Source organism: Lygodium microphyllum, chromosome 30, assembly GCF_053477565.2.
Source record: "Lygodium microphyllum isolate KBCC chromosome 30, Lygodium_microphyllum_v1.1.10, whole genome shotgun sequence".
Lineage (NCBI taxonomy): Eukaryota > Viridiplantae > Streptophyta > Polypodiopsida > Schizaeales > Lygodiaceae > Lygodium > Lygodium microphyllum.
The window spans coordinates 78,516,410-78,530,172 of NC_141164.1; positions in this window are offsets into that span (position 1 = coordinate 78,516,410).

The following is a 13,763-nucleotide window of genomic DNA, read 5'->3' on the forward strand; positions in this document are numbered from 1 at the left end:
TTGCAGTGAAATGTGCTATTTCTTTAGGCCAAGAGGGCTAGTCAATGTTGTAGTTTAATGGTTCATTTCTTTAGGCCAAGAGGGCCAGTTAGTTTGTAGTGAAATGTGCTATTTCTTTAGGCTAAGAGGGCTCTATGTCTGTTTGGTGCAGGTACGTTTAATGGTTTGCTATTTTAGTGATTGCATTATATAGGTTGATGAAGTCGTTGGCAAGAGCCTTTGTTGGGAAGAAGCTTCTTGTGGGCATTCCAGGTGGTTTCATCCCCTTTACGAGTCTTTTTTCCTTAAGAAAATTATGATGTATGTGTCTGTAAGGGGTATTTTCTTTTTTATTGGGGATCGGCGATCAAGGCATGAAGTCCCAGGTTTAGGCTATGTATGTCCTTGGGAGGTCTAAGTAGTCATTGCCTCTTGTACTGGCATTGTCAGGCATTGAAAGACATGTTTTAGATGGCAATCCTATTGACCCTATTCTACTGACCTGCTAGGCGGCCATTCTAGGAGGCCCTGTTAGTGTGAGACAATTAGAGAAGCCTAATAAAAATAAATAAAAGGAAAAAACCCTAAATATCCGAAAGAAAATATATGAGTATACAGAGGTGTGTAAAAAGGGGTTCTAACTCCTCTAAAAATACAGAAGAAAGAAAAATCTTTGAGGAGTTGTTTATCGCCTTGCGAAGGCCTAGTAGGTTCGTGGGGATGAGATAAGACCTGAGGCCGATGCCTTGTCTTCCTAGGGGTGGCAACTAGTTGAAACAACAACGTAAATAAAAGAATGTTGGAGTGAAAATAAAAGTGAGGGTTAGAAAATTATTAAATGTCGCCTTGCGAGGGCTTGGTAGGTTCTTGGGTACCAAGACAGGACCTGAGGCCAATGCCCTATTCTCCTGGGTCACTACGCTCAACTCCCCCCTTTTTACACGATCGAGTATGGAAAATGAAGGTCTAAAAGGAAAAAAAATGTGCTGACAGAAAATATATCTTATCAGGCTATAGGAGTCCTCGCCTAGGAGGAGCTCCTGGTTGAGTTATCCTCAGTTCGGTAGATAGTTCAGACCACTGCTTAGGATGACTTCTTTGATAGCTCTTTTTAGCTTGGTTGTGTTGGAGCAATTGGTTAATGACTAGCTTTGGGCTTTCTATCAGATTATGCTAGGGCTACTCCTCGTGGATTTCATGCCTTGGATTTGTCAAGGGATAGGGTGCGAGTTGTGATGTGTTTTGTTGTGTATCTATTTTGTATCAGCTTGATACTCTTTGTGGTTGTTTTTATGTGCCGATTTGTTCGTGGGATTCGACGGGCTAAGTCGCCCTATCCCATAGTCACCAAGACAGATGATTTTTTATGCCGAGAAGTGCTTAAAAATAGCCAAAAAAATCTGAATTTCAAGGAAAAAATAGACTTCGTCAAGTACAATTTTAAGCAATAAGGCCCAAAAGTGCTTTAAAGACCCACTAGATAGCGGTTGGGGCATTCTCATGATTTCTCAGCATGTCAGAAGAGACTCTGGGAGATGGTTGACAGTGGGGGACTTTGAGGCAGACGCCCAAAATTTTTCAAACCTCAAAACTGATGCGGGACGTGGAAATGGGGATGCTTGGGAGGCCAAGGGCCAAAGGAACCAAGTGTAAATGACTTTAGAAAGGGCCAAAGGGTGTAACCCTTGGGGTCTCCCTTTGGGGGCCCCTAAAAATCTTGATTTCATGGGGGGGGGGGGGGGGGGGGAGGCACGATTTTTTGCGCAGGAAAGAAAAACTGACGCCATGAAGAGAGGGCGACGATTTGTGGTTGGGGGGCTATGGGAGCTTCAAAGCACCCCCCAATAGATTACATACATAATCTTTTTCTTCTCTATGCTCTCTATCGCTGCCTTCGACCTTTGAAATGGTTGCCTGGATATGGAGAATGAAAATCAATTTTTCTCTCTCCTCCCCCTCTCTCCCCTTAAGGGGCAGTTCATGCCCATGAAAAAGAATGAAGACCGGTTGATTGCCCGGCATGAACTGGATTGCTCCAAGATTAAGAGGAGGCTGAGAGGATATGTTTAGCATAGGAGATTTGTTGTTGGTTGGTCCATTGGCAACCTGAAAGAATTATTAAAAAACCTGCAACACGCAAATAAGCGGTATGCCTCATTTTTATAAAGGAAATTTGCTTCTTTTTTATGTTTGATGGTCAAAATGAAATTCATATGGAACAAAAATTTGTTTGGATATTTTTTGCACTATGATTGAGGGCTGTGCATAAAAAAATTGCAGACCTGTAATGATAAATAGTTGTAATAATTAAATTATGGCATGAAAAGTGCATTTTTAGAGTAAAAATGAAGGTTTTATTGGTTTTGGGTGGGGAAAAGAGATGCACATAGGATAAAATTCTGAGACAAAAATATTTTAGCTTTCATGATCAGTCACTAATCAAAAAATTTTAAAAAACTATTTTTATGCACAAATAAATAGAGAAAAATAGCTAAAAATAAGAAAAAATAGGATTTTCGCGTTATAAAAAGCAAGAAAATTATGGTTCGTGGTTGTGGCTGTAAAAAAAAAGCTGAGGCATGAAGTTTGGCTTTAGTTTGTTGGTTTCAGTTCTGCTTTGTTTATGTGTCATACTTCATGTTTTTTTCGTTTTATGCGAAAAATGCATACAAATTAATACCCTACACCTATGCAACGCAGCATAACCTAAACGTTAGAGGAAAATGTTCAGAGATTAAGAGGGCAGAGGGTTTGAATTTTTGAAGCATTTGATTGTGCATTCTATTTTTAACCAATATATTTTTTTAAATCATGGGCACGGACCCACAAAACTCCATTGAGAAAAGTCCACCAAGGGAGTTATTCTCAAAAATAGAATTCTTGTTTAGATTCAGTCCAAACTAGATGCCGAGGAAGGGAAAATATGAAAAGACTATTGGAATGTATTGCCACTGATGCTAAGTTTTTCCTTGATATTATTATTATTGGAAAGAAAAGATTTATCTTGGAAATAAATTTGTTAAAAGTTTATGTATAATGCATTCAAAATAAGATATTCATGATGGTAAGTTAGGTACTAATCTTTTCTAAAATCATCAAGCTAAAAGATGGATGATCGGGTATAGATTGCCAACTGAGGCAGCACTTGGATGAGCACAGAACGCTGAGACTAAGGCAGTGTTTTTGATGGCACTAGACCTCCCCAAGGCCAGCGTGAATAAAACCTACTCCAAGGGGTTTTCTTTTTTTGTTTCACATTAGTGAGTATAGACCAATCATAATGTGAAAGGTCTTGTCATAGGGAACTCTAGTTGGTAGGAGGAGGTGAGGATACCAGGGGGCTCGAGGAGGTGATGATACCAGGGGGCTCTGGTCATAAACTCCTTAGGCTCTTACGAATTGCCAACTACCCTTCAAATTTCAAATAGTATCTTGGAAGTTCCAATACTAGTTTAGGAACTTAACTTGGAGAGAATAATATCTTCGAGTTGACATCATTCTAGTTAGAACATAAAACATTGTAAAAAGTTATTTTTCTTAAAGGAACTATTTAGAAGGGATTGCTTTACTACGTTTTTGTGTCGTGCAATAAAGGCATGTAATGAATTTGTATCAAGAGATAATTCAAGGAAGTTATTTTTATATGTTGAACCTAAGGTGGTAGGTAATTAGGAAATTAAAAATGCTCTCTTGAGGGAAGTGGGAGGATGGATCCAAACCTATGGTTGGGTGGTCTCAGTGAGCCGAGATCTTTCCTAAGAAGGAATAAAAATCACATTTCTTATAGACCATTAGAGATCAAAAGGCCTGACTTACATCACTTTAGAACCATGGGGGCAAAAGGGATCAAAGTGCCACACTCCCGTTCGTCTCCCGTTCTCTTTGAACCTAGCACAATGCAAAACTGTTTTAGTCAACAAATTCTATAAGGGGTGAAAACTCAAACCACTGACACTAATCAACCATTAGTAGTTGATTTGACCAAAAAGACTCAGGTTGATCTTCGTGGGAATGGCCAGAACTTCCACTGCAAGGTAGACTCAAGCAAGCCTAGTTAGCAAACTCCGAGGGTTTTCATCAAAATCCTAGATAGCATTTTCTAGGACATCTCTTGATGGGCTACTAAAAATAACGTACTGCTGCCAAGAAAGCAGCTTGGGCGGGCACATTACACGTGCAATTTTACATTGCTCTCAATCTAAGAAAGTGTTTCTTTGGAGTGCCCTATGGATTGCTGTTGGGCCATGTGGTTAGCTTGGCTGGTATTGCGACCGCGGCCGATCTTGAAAAGATAAAGGTTATCATCACTATGAGCCCACCATGTACACCTAAAGAAGTGCATAGCTTTCTATTGTCAATCAAATATTATCAATGATTTATTAATGCATTGGTTGAGAGAACATTGCCATTTACGCTCCATTAACAAATCTATTGTCCTTTAATTGTCTGTTTGTTTGGAGTGATTTGTGTCAAGTATCCTTCAAGAATGTGAAACATGAGTTAGCAAAAGAGCAAGCCTTGAAAGAACATAAAAGGGATGAGATATTTTATAAATTTTTAGTAGCTACAATGTATAGTATGAGTTGCTCTTTATTAGCCCAGATTTGGGAAGAGAAGTGGCACCATCTGATTGCATTTGCCAATTGTGAATTGGAGGTGTTCAGGATTAATTATACCTACATAGAGAAATTGTGCCTTGGTATGGTCTGCAATGAATAAATTTAGGCACTACATTATGTATAAAAAGGTGGTATTTTATATGAAGGTAGAGGGACTGAGGCTATTGATGAATAAGTTGTAGCCACTTGACCGTCTATCGAAGTGACTGATCACTTTGTAGGAGTTTAACTATGAAATTAGGCCATCAAAGTTGTAGGGCTTTGTTGAATATCTTGTGGATTTCACAGAGTTGAAAGAAGTCTTGACTGATAGTAGTGACCTCGAGAATCTATTCAAAATTAATATGGCCTCCATTCCATCCTAATATGCTACCATAATGCACTATCTAGCCATAGGAGAGGCTAGAACCACTTTGTTAAAGGCTAAAAAGAGAAAAAATAGGTAGCAAGCCTTGAAATTTGTCTTGATTTTAGGAATGATATATCAGCAAGGGGTGAATGATGTTTATCGTTGATGTGTTATGCTTGATGAGATTCCATTTATCTTGGAAGAGTGTCATGACTTTGCTTGTGTAGGGCACTTTGCTGGATGATTGACTGCATAGAAAGCTTTGAGAGCTGGACATTAGCGGCCATTCATTTTTCAAGATTCATTTTCGTATATCAAGAGATGTGATACATGTCAAAGATATGACTATAAGGAGAATAAGAAGTGCCCACTAATTCCTATCATGGATATACTACCATTTGAGAAGTGGGGCATTGATTTAATTAGACCTATACATTCTTCGTCAACTACATGAAAGGGTTATATCAGGTGACAGACTATTTCATGAAGTGGCTTGAAGCCCATACCACGATGAAGGATAATTCCAAGGAGACGGCTACTTTTATTTTGAAGCAGATTGTTTTCCTTTTTGGTCCACCCAGCATTTGTACGCTTTCCTATCTTGTGCATACCCAATAAAGATGGCCTTTTCTACCTTTGGATCAAGCTTCTTCCTCTTTCATGTGGAATATGTACGTATGCCATATTATACTTAGCAAGATATGGAGTTGGTACTTCCTTTGCCCTCTATTGAAACCAAATTGGTTTATTTGAGCATTCAAAAGGAAGAACATTATAATAGAAATATCCCATGGATAATGAAAGTAGCTTTCTTTTGATCTTTTGATCTTTTTGTGCAATAGTCAACTAGAAATATAATAACCATCAAAGAGATTATACCTTTCATGCCATGCTAATATCTTGTCAAGGATATGATTGATGAATGGCAAAGGGTAGTGACGATTGAAAGGTAGAGCCCGAGTGGAAGCACACAAGCAGAAGCAAGAGAAAAGCAAGAGCTGTGGGGCAAATGGAGCAAGGGAGCAAGAAAGAGAGACACCATATGTGGGAATTCCAATAGTTACAATGTATGACCGGGCTTCCCTTATTCAATAGTCATTGAAAGAATAAAAAATAAAGTGACACTCTTGGTTTTCAAAGGTCTAACTTCTTTTGAACCAATACCTACCATATCTACATATTCTAATTGGTGAAATTTGTGCCATCAAGCTTTTCAATAATAAGAATATCATTATCATTCAAATAACTGACCATAATGATAGTATACCATTATAAAATCCAAGAGAATGGGATGATATAAATGATAGCAAAACAACCCCCAAAACTTAGACTAAGCATAGACCACCAATACCAAAGACTGTCACAAACTCAAATTATCAATAAGCCATATATACCATAAGAATGTACATCACTAATAAACTATTGACAGAGGTAAGTATTGGTATCCAAAGCATACAAAATCAAATCAGCCCACAAGCAGAGGTAATTGCATCCACTAGCATACAACAGAGCATATACATGAACTAAGAGTCCCATTGTCTCAAAGAACCAAGCTCTACCAAGTGTAAGTGTCTCCCATTGGAAGTGAATCTAGAATGCAAAGTGTGCAAGCAAAGCTTAAGACATATACATCAAGGCATCTGAGAAGCCCAAGTGCATCACAAACACATCCTGGAGCATAAGTGTCAAATGGAGCTTTAATATTTGTAAGTGAGTAAGCATAAAAGCTCAAAGCAACTGCCAAGTACATCAAACATAGCTCAAATCTAAGTGTCAAAGCATGTTATAACTATATCTAGGCTCATACATCAATTGTAGACATCATTATAGATATGTAGCATACTTGGAATACCATGTATACACAATAAGTATTCAAAGCACGAAGCTCATTGTCGTATGCTTGCTATCCAAACTATTATAATAGTAATAATCCAAATAGCATCCCAAACACATCAATATCTAACAATCCAAATAGCATCCCAAAAGCGTAACCATACCATTTGGATACCAAAATAGTATCCCCAAAGCATTAAACATGCATTATGGATGGCCTACTAACCAAAGAGCCTCCCTATAAGACTCAGTGGCTACAACATAATTTGCCTTTGCCGTAAATAGGTCCATGCATTTTTGCACCTTGGGTATCCAAGAAACAATACCTCCATCAAAGGTGAAGATATAGCCAGAGGTGGGGACTTTTTTACTATTTGCATGTCATGCATAATCAAAGTCAATGTACCCCACGACTCTTATATCCTAGCTACCATAACATATGTGCATATCTATAGTGCCCTTAAGGTACCTTGTGATACCCTTCATGGCATCCCAATATTGCCTACCAGGTGTAGCCATATAGCATGTCATAACTCCCATTGCAAATGCCATGTCAGGATGATTGGCTATCAGGGCATACATCAAATTGTCCACTACGGATGCATAAGGGATCTGGGCCATCTTGGCTTTTTGCTCATCAAACTACAGATAGTCGGCTTAACTAACCTTCACATAAGAAGGTAAAGAATAGCCAATAGACTTAACATCTTGCATATGAAATTGCTCAAGGACCTTCTGGATGTATTCCTTCTGTGACAAGTAAAGGAGCCCCTTAGAATGATTGTACGTTATGCATATCCCAATAAATTTTGAGGCCTATCCCATGTTCTTCATCTCTTAAATCTCTTCTTGAACTGATTTTTCAAGGCATCCAGCTCATCATGAACAATTAACATATCATCCAAATAGAGTTCTAAAATCATAAGGCTACCATCATGGGCCTTCTTTCTGTATAAATATGAATCCATATCACTACAGTATATCCCTGTGAATGCATGAAAGTGTCAAACTTGTGATACTATTTTCTAGATGTCTGCTTAAGGCCATAAAGGCTCTTTCTCAACTTGTGCACTAAGTATTCCCTAGCTTTTTCCTCAAAGGCCTTAGGCTGCTACATATAAATCTCATCATGTAAGTCCCCATGTAAGAAAGTTGTTTTTACATACATCTAATAAAGGTCCACATGTAACTATACAACCAAGGTCAAAACCAATCATAGGATATTCATCTTGACTACAAGAGAGAAGGCTTTATTGAAGTCAACACCATGCTCATGCTTAAAGCCTTTAGCAACCAATCTAGCCTTATACACTAGCTTGGGGTGTTGAGAGATACTCTTCAGCTTGTATACCCACTTGCATGGCAAAGCATGCTTTCCATTGGGCAAAGGAACCAAATCCCATAGATGATTTTTCTACAATGAGTCATACTTCAACTACATGGCTTTGTTCCAAGAGTGACGATCACCTTTGCACATGGCCGCATCATAAACAAGAGACTCACCAACATTTGTCACCGTAACATAGTCCATAAAGGCCACAAATCAATCAAGATGAGGCCTATCTCTAGTAGATCATCGCAAAACAGGCTATGGGACATGTACATCTTATTTAACATCATGGTCATGGACCACTGAGACTATCTAGTTAGTTGTAAAAGAGAAGGAGGCTCCTCCTAAAATATCACCCTAGGGACCTCAACTACCTGCTCGGACTACTTATGCATTTTCTCCTCATGGAAAACAACATCATGGCTACAAATAACCTTCTAATCTTGTAGATATCATAGGCAATAACCCATCTCATGTGCATCCCCACCATAACCAAGAAAGATACATTTCACTAGCTTAGGATCTAGCTCATTGCCCTTGTCCTTGGGAACATGGGAGAACGCCTCACAACCAAAGATACACAAATGAACATATGATGGATTGGGACTTCTTACCTTTTGGGATGATACATCATATGTCTTGGTTCACTGTATGCTTATGAGCTAAGTCTCAATTTTGGATCCTGAACTGACACCTACTTGTGTCAAGTTTTGGTAGTGGCAGGAACACTTTGCCCCGTTGCCTGGGGGGTGTGCTTACTCACTGGCAGATGTTTGTATGACATACTTGGGTGTTGGATTCATGCTTATCAACTGTCATATGCTTATGCTATGTTCGCATGATGCCAGCTTTGGTCTTGGCAGTATCTGATTGCCTTGGGATCCAATTTTGGCATTGTTAGCTCTCTTTTACTAAAATCTGAAATTTATTACAACAAGCATATATGTATGGATTGACATGGATTTTTCATACTGAAACACTCTGAAATAATGTACTTTCACTAGTGCTTGTGGGCAGCAGCTTTGGTTCCACTTTCTTTGCCATTTTTCCTTGATTTTGGTGATTTTTTTGTCATTTTCTACAGTAAACAGCAAGCAGTTTTGAACTGTCTACAGTCTTCCAGCCTGCATTATGGCGAGTTCGTCCACTGATCATGCTATTTTCAACATCACTAAGCTTGACGGTACGAATTACTCTTATTGAAAGAGCCAGATTTGGTAGGTGTTGGTGTCGAAATCACAGATCAAACCTTTGAGGTTAAGCGGGCATCCACCTGCAACTATGCCAGATGAGGAATGGCTTGAGCTTGATGAGTTATGCAAGTCTACTATTGTATCATCTCTCATAGAACAGGTTCACTATAATGTCTTTGAGGAAGAACAGTATGCATGGCAGTTATGGGAAAAGATAAAAAATCTCTATGACAAGAAAAGTCCAACCAATCAGATGTATTGGTTGAAGCAGCTTATGGATCTACGCATGAAGGAGAATGTGACTATGTCTACTCACTTGAGCCAGTTCCATGCTATACTCAAGAACTTGACTTCCCAGGACATCACTTTTGCAGAGGATGTCACTCCTCTTTTCTTGCTTGGTACTCTTAATGAGTCATGGGATGTATTCCGCATTGCATTATGTGCCTCTACTGCTACCTTGAAATTATCTAGTGTTGAGAATGCTCTTTTGCAGGAAGAGGTTAACCATAAGAATTTGGATGCCTCTCATGTGTCTCATGCTATGACAGTTAGAGGCAAGAATGATGGATATGGAAAGCATGGCAGTGGTAGTGGCCGTGGACGGGATTCTCAGAAATCTCGGTCCAAGTCTTGTGGGAAGTCACGTAGCAAATCCCGTGGCAGGAATGTAGATGTTACTTGTCACCATTATGGGAAAAAGGGCCCATATTAGGCCACAATGCCATGAATTGCGCAATGAAAGGCGCAAAGATAAGGGGAAAGACAAAGTGCAAGATAAGTCTTCTGATCGCAGCATAGTACCTACAAAGTCCAGTGTTAAAATTGAAGAGATCAATGTTATGCAGCCTGAGAATGTTGATGATGATGATTATATCCTAGCAGCTTCTTCTAGTGCTTCGCAGATGACAGAGATACACTCTATGTATGCACAGTGTTGGCTCTTGGACTTAGGTGCGTCCTTTCATGTGACACCTTGTCGAGAGTGGTTTCATTCATACAGTACTGTTTCCGGTTCTGTGCACTTGGGTGATGACAGCTCTCTTGATATTATGGGCATTGGTGATGTTAGGCTGCAATTTTCTTCTAGCAGCAGTTTTGTTATGCAGGATGTACGTCATGTACCTACTTTGACATGCAACTTCATATTAGCTAGACAGCTTGATGATGCAGGATATCATGTATGTTTTGGAGACTCTGCATGGAAGATCACTCGTGGCAGACTTGTGATTGTGAGAGGTGCCAAGGCTAGCAGTCTCTACCCCTTGATTGTATCAGCTTCTTCCCTTGATCATGTTTTGTCTGTGGGTTCTATCCCACATGTATCTCTTTGGTATGCCCGTTTGGGCCATATGTCTTTGAAGGGAATGAAAATGCTTTCTAGTTTGCAGTACTTACCGCCCCTTGATTATGCATGTTTTGATTCATGTGAGCATTGTCTTTATGGCAGGCAGACTAGGTTTACGCATAAGAAGTCTAGTAGGCCATGCATGAGTGAGCCCTTGGCATTGGTACATTCGGATGTCTATGGGCCCATGCCTTGTCAGTCTATGGGTGGTGTAAAGTATTTTGTTACATTCATAGATGATTTTTCACGGAAAGTTTGGGCTTATCCCATTAAGCTGAAATCCTATGTCTTGGCTGTGTTTCAGAGATGGCTTGCATTGGTTGAGAACCAGTTTGGGTATAGGCTAAAATGCCTAAGGACAGATAATGGGGGTGAGTATGTCTCACGTGCTTTTGAGCAGTTATGGTGATGAGAGGGGTATTAAGCGTCAGTTGACCGCCCCCTACATCCCCCCCAAAATGGTTTGGCTGAGCAAATGAATAGAACCATCCAGGAGCTTGTACGCAGTATGCTTAGCCATACATGCCTACCACAGAGCTTTTGGGCTGAGGCAGTTAGTACAGCTGTGCATGTCATAAATAGATCACCCTCTAGTGGTTTGGATTTTCAGGTTGAAGAGGAGGTATGGACTAGAAAACCTCCCTCTTATGCGCATCTCCCTGTCTTTGGATGTGAGACATTTTGCCATGTGCCCAGGGACAAGAGAAGTAAGCTGGATCCCAAGAGTGTCAAATGGATTTTCCTTGGTTATGGGGATGCAAGCGAGATGGGTTACCGTCTCTGGGATCCCCAGGCGCGGAAAGTCATCCGGAGTCATGATGTAGTCTTCCATGAAGACAAAATGCATAGGCAGCCTGAGAGAGTTGTTGAGATCCGCAGGGTCATATTTCAGGAGGAGCCGAGAGCTCCCGCCCAGCCAGTTGGACAACCTGTAGCTGCAATAGATGCTCATGGTCAGGGTGCTGGACAAGCAGCTGGGCATGCAGCAGAGCCTGCCATGAGATGGTCTACTAGAGACAGACGTCCACCTGATAGATTTCAGCCCTCGATGTATTATGTCTTGGTTACAGATGCAGGAGATCCTTTCACCTATGATGAGGCTATGCGCAGGGGTGATAGTCACTCTTGGGAGAGGGCTATGCAGTCTGAGATAGACTCCCTGCATAAGAATGACACTTGGGATTTGGTTTCCTTGCCTACGGGCAAGAAGGCTTTGCCATGCAAGTGGGTGTACAAGCTAAAAAGTACCCCTGGACACCCCAAGCTGGCATACAAGGCTAGATTGGTAGCAAAGGGTTTTAAGCAGAAGCATGATGTGGACTTTGACGAGGTCTTTTCTGCTATGGTTAAGATGACCACCCTGCGCTTAGTCTTGGCTTTGGTTGCTCAGCTTGACTTGGATTTATACCAGATGGATGTCAAGACGGCTTTCTTATATGGGGACTTGCATGATGAGATTTATATGGAGCAGCCTAAGGGCTTTGCAGAACCTGGCAGGCAACACCTAGTGTGCAAATTGAAGAAAAGTCTTTATGGCTTGAAAGAGGCACCTAGGGAGTGGTATCATAAGTTTGATACCTTTATGCAGTCACAAGGCTACAGCCGGAGTGCTATGGATCCGTGTCTTTACACGAAGAAAGCCCGCGATGGTTCTTTATTGATTTTGGTACTCTATGTAGATGATATGCTGATAGCAAGGAAAGCTCATGATGAGCTAGATGCTCTTAACGCTCAGCTCAAGAAGAGCTTTGAGATGAAAGATCTGGGACATGCCGCTCACATACTTGGTATGCGCATTAGACACGACAGGCATCAGGGACTCCTCTACTTGTCACAGGGGAAGTACATTCATAAAGTCCTTGAGCGCTTCCGCATGCAGGACGTAAAGCCTATTGGGTGTCCATTGCCTTCTTATGTGAAGGTATCACAGACTGATTGTCTGCAGACAGATGAGCAGAGGGCCGAGATGGCCAAGATCCCCTATGCATCCGCAGTGGGCAGTCTTATGTATGCCATGATAGTCACTCGTCCAGATATTGCCTTTGCAGTTGGTATTGTGGCATGCTATATGGCTACACCTGGCAAGGAGCATTGGGATGCCGTGAAGGGTATCATGAGGTACCTGAAGGGCACTGCAGATATGTGCATATACTATGGCAACCAGGCTACAGGAGTCATGGGGTACACTGACTCTGATTATGCAGGACATGCAGATAGTAGGAAGTCCACTTCTGGCTATGTATTCACCTATGCTGGAGGTGCTATTTCTTGGATGTCCAGGGTGCAGAAATGCACGGCCCTTTCTACTACAGAGGCCGAGTATGTTGCAGCCACTGAGGATTGCAAGGAGGCCATTTGGTCAGGTCATTTAGTTGCCGACCTTGGTATTGATGCTATCCCTGCACTGGATTCGAATTCTATGAGTGCTATTCAGTTAGCCAAGAATCCGGTCTTCCATGCGAAGACGAAACACATTGAGGTGAGGTATCACTTCATACGTGGGGTCATTGAGGACAAGTTTGTTGATCTTGTCAATATCTCGACTAACCAGAATCCTGCAGATTTGCTCACGAAAAGCCTCTCTACAGAGCGCTTTGCCTTCCTCATGAGGTTGATGGGCGTGGGATGAGATGACATCTTTCCTCATCCTGTTGTACATGTGTACATGTTGTATGAATAAAAGCATACACAAGCTTCAATCTTTGAAGAAAAACCCTTCATAGAACATTGCACAACAAGTCTGTTATTGTATATAATAGATAATTGAAGTTGAAGAGCTCAAGCCAATGCCCAAAGCCACAATAGCAATCCCAAGAGTGATGCAAATGATTGCTTTTATGTCTAGGAGTACCAGCATAGCCAAATAAGTAGGCAATAAGCTACCACCAATCAGGAAGAAGAGGTCTAAAATCAAGTGTAACCTAAGTTGTCCGCGCTGATCTATTTGCTGCAAATAATGGCCATACTAGAGTACTTGCTAGTGCTCAATCAATCCTCTAGAAGGCCCTAGGCAAGTTCCAACAACCCTAGAGCAAGCTGAGATCAAATGGTTGCCTTTAATGGAAGAAGCCATGGCTCTCCCAAGAACAATGAGATGTAGGCATCAAGTCTA